At 48.2% G+C, this 7611-nt stretch overlaps 1 non-coding gene across 1 annotated transcript; it reads left to right on the top strand.

The window, feature by feature from the left end:
* Positions 1 to 3263: 3263 nt before the first annotated feature.
* On the top strand, positions 3264 to 3401 carry LOC114811695. Its single transcript, XR_003759391.1, has one exon. It is a non-coding gene; the product is annotated as a small nucleolar RNA SNORA7 (small nucleolar RNA).
* Positions 3402 to 7611: the final 4210 nt, after the last annotated feature.

Below are 7611 nucleotides of genomic sequence, written 5' to 3'. Positions count from 1 at the left end.
TAAATACTATTGAATGAATGAACAAGCGGCGGGGTGGGGATTCGAACCCGGGTCCTCTGCCTCCTAAGCCAGTGCGCTCTGCCTAGAAGGCCGGGGTGCATTTTCGTCCAACCTGGAGGGATTCAGAGATTAAGTTGCGGTGTGTCTCCCGCTTCAGCCTTCGCCCGTGTGGTGAGGTTGCAGGACCCAAAGAGGTCACCAGGCCCTGGATCCCCTTCAACGTGCGATAGCGGGAGCCATTCCTTGGGTCGCCATCTGGTGCTGGGAAATAGAACTACCCATCCCTCAGAAACTAACCCCCAAACTCGAAATCCGAGGTCGGGTTGGGAGAGAAATTGGGCATAATAATAATAATGTCGGGATCTGTTGAGCGCTTACTAGGTGCAGAGCACTGTGCCAAGCGCTGGGGGAGATACAGGGTCATCAGCCACAGGATGCTCACTCCCCATTTTACGGATGAGGTAACTTGAGGCCCGGAGAAGTGAAGTGACTTGCCCACGGTCACCCAGCCGACAAGTGGCATTTCTGGTCAGCCCCCAGAATCCCTTCAGTATCTTCCCTAAAAGGTCCAGGCAGATGTGGGGAGACGGTGTGCGAGCGCGTGTCGCTACGGCAGACGCGCAACGTGTTGGAATTTTATCCCTTCGCCGTCCGATCCCTCCTCCATTTCACCCTCCGCTTCCCCTTCTCCCCTCCCTGCTTATTTATATAGCCAGGTTTTGCATGAAAGACGCTGTCCACAAAGCAGAGGACTGTTAGGCTGATTTGCATCCTCTTAAACCCGGGCATTTGAGGGATTATATTTCCCCCACTGAGAAAACAAGTCTGGTGACAGGAAGCCCTAACGTAAACTGGAAGTTCAAGATTTTATGTAAAGAGACTAGAGAGGAATTCAACCAGGGGGAACTCTGATTGACAGAGAAAAGAATGGAAAGGGAGATGTCCTGGGTTCAGGCCCAAGTTTGGGCCCAGTTCGATTGTATTTATTGAACACTTACTATGGGCAGAGCACTTGTACTAAGCGCTTGGAACGTACAGTTCGGCAACAGTTAAACCTAGGTCCGCATTGTGACAGAACCGGATCCTTTTTGATAATAATAATTGTGGGATTTGTTAAACGCTTAGTATGTGCCAGGCAAATAGAAGGTAATTGGGGTCGATAGAAGGTAATTGGGTTGGACACAATCCGTGTCCCACAGAGGGCTCAATAATCTTAATCTCCATTTTCCAAATGAGGTAACTGAGCCCCAGAGAAGTGAAGTTACTGGCCCAAGGTCACACAGCAGCCAAATGGCAGAGGCAGGATTAGAACCCAGATCCTCCTGACTCCTAGGCCCATGCTCTATCCCCTAAGCCATACCGCTTCTTACCCTCTCACCCTCTGAAACCTTATTGCCACAGTTTTCCCCACTGCATAGAGGTTAAGATAGCTCGAGTGGCTTGAGAAGACTGAGGGGAATCTTTGTGGGCACCCAATCTATAGTTGCATCTGATCAATCAATTGATCAATCAATCATATTTATTGAGCACTTAATGTATTCAGAGCACTGTACTAAACACTCGGGAGAGTACAATTTAAGAGAGTTGACAGATTCCCTGTGCACAATGAGCATCTGATCCATAGCTGTCAGATTTCCAGCTTTATCCCCCTGCCCAGGCTTTTGACATTTTCACACTCACTTCAACTCCGCAGTAGTAAATATTCTTTTACTCTACTCTTTCCCCTATCCCTAATCTCTTTTAATGTCCATCTCCCCTTGTAGACTGTAAACTCCTTGTGGGATGGGATCCCGCTACCAACTCTGTTGTATTATACTTTCCCCAGCCCTTAGTACAGTGCTCTGCACAGGGTAAGCGCTCAGAAAATACCACTGATTGATGGATTGAGTAGTAGTGAGTCCTCAGATCCATCCCACTCACTCTCTCAGCTTCCGGAAAGTCTCAGGTCTCTGCCAAGTGTGAGACTGACCCATCAGGTCGGCGGGGGCAGGAGATTCATTTATCCAATCGTATTTATTGAGAACTTATTGAGTGCACAGCACTGGGAGAGTATGGCAGTACCCAGGAAAGGCCGAAGGGGAAACGGACCCAAAGGTATCTTTGAAGATGAGAGACTGGCAACTTCATAGGGAGGGAAGGAGGTTCAGGGAGGATTCATTCATTAAATCCTACTTATTGAACACTTACTGTGTGCAAAGCTCTGTACTAATCGCTTGGAAGAGTACAGTATAACAACAGACACATTCCCTGCACACAGTGAACTTGCAGGGAACGTGTCTTCCAACTCTGTTGTACTCTCTCCCCAGCTCTTTGTACGGTCCTCGGCACACAAAAAGAGCTCAACAAATACCATTTGATGATGATGATGATCGATCGGGTTGTGGCATAGTGGGTGTTAAGTGAATCTACTTCTGGTCACCTATAGAGATAATCTACGGAGACGCGAATCGAGAAGCGGTGTGGCCTGGATATGGCACGGGCCTGGGAGTCAGGAGGACCTGGGTTCCAATTTCAGCTCTACCACTTGGCTGCTTCGTGACCTTGGGCGAGTCACGTCACTTCTCTGTGCCTCAGTTACCTCGTCTGTAAAAATGGGGACCGAGACTGGGAGTCCCATGTGGGACACGGACTTTGTCCTATTTGATTAGCTTGAATCCACCCCAGGGCTTATTACAATGCCTGGCACATAGTAAGTGCTAAACGAGTACCATAAAAAAAGGTATTTGGCTGAGTATCCTTAAAAGTACAACTCTCCAGCGAATTGTTTCAGTCTCGGTGCCAAGAATCCCTCGTCTGCCTGACTCTCCATCACCCAATCCAGTTTAGGGTGTGGACTTACGGAGAACAGCTCTATCCTAGGGCCTATCCACGTCACTTTGGAATTGGCAGACCACGGGTTCTTGACCCAGATGCTGTTTGGATTGGATGAGTTAGGTTAGGCTGAAGCAATATCTATAAATTTGAAACTACAAATTATTTATATCAATGTCTCTTTCTCCTTCCAGACTATAAAGCTCGCTACAGGCAAGAAATGAATCTACTAGCTCTGTTGTGCTCTCCCAAGTGCTTAGTACGGTGCTCTGCACGCAATAAGCACATAATAAATACCACTGATTGATGAGGAGTTGAGGAGGGGCAAAGCAGGGGGCAAGAAGTGGTTGTTTGGGGAGAGAGGAGAAAAAGACACTGAAAACCATAAGTTCCTTGTGGGCAGGGATCATGTCTATCAACTCAACTGTAGTGTCGCCTCCCAAGTGCTTAGTCCCCTCTCAGGGTCGCACCTGGAGAGTTTCCAGTACTCTACCAGTCTTGACTATGGGAGGAAGAGTCAAGCAGAGGCCTGTCCATTCGATTCCTAGCTTGGGCGGTGGCTAGCGAGTGGAAGGCAATCTGCTCCAAGTCAAAACTCACCCGTGCTGGGCAGCAGCCGTACTGGAGAGAGTCGAGGGTGGAGACTCAAGTTTACTGCTGGAAGGAGGCGACGGGAAACCATTTCCGTGTTTTTACCAAGAAAACTCTACGGATACACTACCAGAACGATTGCTGGTGGAGGTGGGGTGTTCTGGGAGAGACGGGTCCATGGCATCGCCGAGACAAAACTGCTCTGCGGTCAGTAAGCACTCTATAAATATCGCTGATTGATTGAATGAATGTCTTGAACAAGTGCGGAAAGTGGGGAGTGATGAGGGTAGTGGGGAGGATGGGCCATTTAGGAAAAAACCAGGCAGCAAAGTAATTAATACCAGGGATTAATTAAGCCGAAATCAGTAGTCTTGTCTAGACTAATCACTTCTCCCCTCCATAATTCCCACTTTCTTCTTCCCTCCTTTCCCGCTCCCCACTCTGAGGAGTCTGCCTATCTCTGCTTCCCTCTAAGGAACCTACCCCCTTCCCATGTCTTATCCCCGAAACCGAATCGTCCACACTCTAACCTAATTTGGCACATAGTAAGCGCTTAACAAATACCATAACGGTTATTAAGCACTTAACAAATACCCTAACTATTATTAATTCCCTCACTCCAAAGAGCTTCCAGAGTTAGAGCTCATAGCCAGCGGAGCCAAGAGCTTGGGAAGCGGTGTGGTCTAGTGGAAAGAGAATGGGGCAATCATTTTGTTGAGCACTTACTGTGTGCACAACACTATCCTAAGTGCTTGGGAGAGTAATAATGATGATGATGATGGTATTTCTTAAGCGCTTACTATGCATCAAGCACTGTTCTGAGTGCTGGGGTAGATACTGGCTAACCATGTTCGACGCAGTCTCTGTCCCACATGGGGCTCACGCTCTTAGTCCCCACTTCACTGATGAGGTAGCTGAGGCACAGAGAAGTTAAGGGACTTCCCCAAGGTCACACAGCAGACAAGTTGCAGAACCGGGATCGGAACCCAGGTCCTTCAGACTCCCAGGCCCCTCTTCTATCCACTCAGCCGTGCTGCTTCCTGTACAGTATAACAGAGTTGGTAGACACATTCCTTGCCCACAGTGAGCTTACAGTCCAAAGGACTTAACTTCTCTGTGCCTGAGTTTCCTCAGTTGAAAAATGGGGATTCGATATCTGTTCTCCCTCCTACTTAGGCTGTGAGCCCCATGTAGGACAGAGACTATATGTGGCTTAATTTGTACCTACCCCGGGGCTTAGAACAGTGCTTGACACATAAAAAGCGCTTAACGAATACCATAAAACAAAAAGACCAGGCTACAGAAGGATCAGCATCCCGAGGGGGTTGGGGTTCAGTTCCAAGCCTTCGAGGAAGATGTAGCTATCCCCTAATTCATTCATTCGGTCATATACATTGAGCATTTATTGTGTGCAGAGCACTGTATTAAGTGCTTGGAAAGTGCTTGGGAAGCAGTGTGGCTCAGTGGGAAGAGCCTGGGCTTCGGAGTCAGAGGTCATGGGTTCGACTCCCGGCTCTGCCACTTGTCAGCTGTGTGACTGTGGGCAAGTCACTTCACTTCTCTGTGCCTCATCTGTAAAATGGGGATTAACTGTGAGCCTCACGTGGGACGACCTGATGACCCTGTGTCTCCCCCAGCGCTTAGAACAGTGCTCTGCACATAGTAAGCGTTTAAGAAATACCAACATTATTATTACATTTCAGCAATAAAGAGAGACAATCCATGCCCACAACGGCCTTACGGTCTAGACGGGGAGAGGCAGACATCAAAACAAATAAACAGGCATTAATATAAATAAATAGAATTACAGGTATGCGCTGTGGGGTGGGGGTAGAGCAAAGGGAGCGAATCGGGGTAATGGGGAGGGGAGGAGGAGGAGCTGAAGAAAAGAAGGGCTTGGTCTGGGAAGGCCTCTTGGAGGAGGTGAGCCTTCACTAGGACTTTGAAGGGGGGAAGTGTGATTGGCAGATTTGAGAGGGGAGGACGCTCCAGGCCGGAGGTAGGCCGTGGGCCAGGGGTCGACAGCGGGATAGGCGAGAACGAGGCACGGAGAGAAGGTTAGCGCCAGAGGAGCGGTGGGTGCGGGCTGGGATGTAGAAGGAGAGAAGGGAGGTGAGGTAGGAGGGACCAGGTGATGGAGAGCTTTGAAGCCAAGAGTGAGGAGTTTTTGCTTCATGCGAAGGTGGAGAGGCCAACCACTGGAGATTTTTGAGGAGGGAGTGACATGCCCGGAACAGTTCTATAGAAAGATGAACCGGGCATCAGAGTGAAGTATAGACTGAAGTGGGGAGAGACAGGAGGTTGGGAGGTCAGTAAGGATGCTGATGCAGTAATCCAGTCGGGATAGGATGAGTGATTGTACTAACATGGTACCCCCCACCAAGAACGACCTCCCAAGTGAATACTGTCACTTAAACAGATCCATTTGGTGACACTGGGATTTGAACTCCCTCTCAGTGGGGGTTCACCATTTCTCCCATGTCAGCTGTAGACCGCTTAGCTTTTTTACTTTAGACAACCTCCACTGGCGACAGGGGAAGAGGAAGGGGTGAGAAGCAGCGTGGCCTAAAGGAAAGAGCCCAGACCTCAGAGTCAGAGGACCTGGGTTCTAATCCTGGTTCTGCCACCTGCCAGCTCTGTGACCTTGGCCAAGTCACTTAACGTCTCTGAGCCTCAGTTATTTAATCTGTAAAATGGGGACTCAGATTGTGAGCCCCAAGTGGGACAGGGACTGTGCCCAACCTGATTAGCTTGTACCTACCTCAGCGCTTAGTAGAGTGGCTGACCCATAGTAAGCATTTAAATAAATACCATAAAAAAAAAGAGAGAGGGGAGAGATAGAAGGCAGGGAGGTCAGCGAGGAAACTGATGCGGTAGTCGAATCAGAATGTGACAGTTGACTGGACCAGCTTGGTATCTGTTTGGAGGAAGAGGAAGGGGCAAAAGCAGGAGATGTAGAAGAACAAATGTCCAGCTGCTTTCTGGCCTAGTCAGGAAGGGCTTCTTGGGGGAAGGGGGCCGTGAGCCGTTTTTTGGACCAGTCCTCCCTGGACTACTGCCGTGGCCATCTAAGAACACAGATTCTCCTCGCCCCAAACTGGAATACTCACCAGCTGTCCCAGTTAACCCCAATTGCAGTTTTGGTGGGGCTGACACACAGAATTCCCACTGAAACTGGGTTTGGAGATCATTTGGGATCTAGCATCCTCTGCTTCAGAATGATGACATCTGCCCTGTTGACACTACGATTTGGGATTCTTTGGAAAATGCAATCATTTCTTTTGAATATATCGAGTCACTTTAGGCAGATGGGTTTCAGACAATTTGGATAATTTTAATCTTCAACTATATGAATCATTTGACTACGTAGACCCATCCACCCGATCCTTTAAACACCACCTACTGATCGAACGTCAAATCGGCTTTCAAACTTTCATGTGTGTTGTTTTTAATCAATCAAGCAATGGTATTTACTGAGCGCTTACTGTGTGTAAAGCACTATACTAAGAGCTTGGGAGAGTAGTGACCCTAAATGATGAGTAAAATATATTTGTTGGGGAGAAAATACGCTATTACTACTATTTCCATTTGTCAGAGGAAGGAAAGTAATATTGTCTGTGAAAATGTTTATTCTTGTTACTAAACAGGAAGCTCATTATGGGAGGGAACCTGCCTGGTAATTCTGCCGTATTGCCTTTCCCGAGAGCTTAGTACAGTGCTCTGCACATAGTAGGCGCTCAATAAAGCACTTGAAGCAGCGTGGCAACACGTGAAGCAGCATGGTGTAGTGTGAAGCAGTGTGGGTCAATGGAAAGAGCCTGGGCTTGGGAGTCAGAGGCCATGGGTTCGAATTCCAGCTCTGCCACTTGTCAACTGTGTGACTGTGGGCAAGTCACTTAACTTCTCAGTGCCTCAGTTACCTCATCTGTAAAATGGGGATTAACTGTGAGCCTCACGTGGGACGACCTGATTACCCTGTATCTCCCCCAGCACTTAGAACAGTGCTCTGCACATAGTAAGCGCTTAACAAATACCAATATTATTATTATTATTATTCTCTGTGCCTCAGTGACCTCATCTGTAAAATGGGGATTAACTGTGAGCCTCACGTGGGGCAACCTGATTACCCCATATCTCCCCCAGCACTTAGAAAAGTGCTCTGCACATAGTAAGCGCTTAGCGAATACCAGCATTTATTTATGTATGTTA

The sequence above is a fragment of the Ornithorhynchus anatinus genome, chromosome 4 (genome assembly GCF_004115215.2).
Source record: "Ornithorhynchus anatinus isolate Pmale09 chromosome 4, mOrnAna1.pri.v4, whole genome shotgun sequence".
Lineage (NCBI taxonomy): Eukaryota > Metazoa > Chordata > Mammalia > Monotremata > Ornithorhynchidae > Ornithorhynchus > Ornithorhynchus anatinus.
The sequence above is the reverse complement of the archived record's forward strand: the minus strand, read 5'-3'. Positions and strand labels throughout refer to the sequence as shown.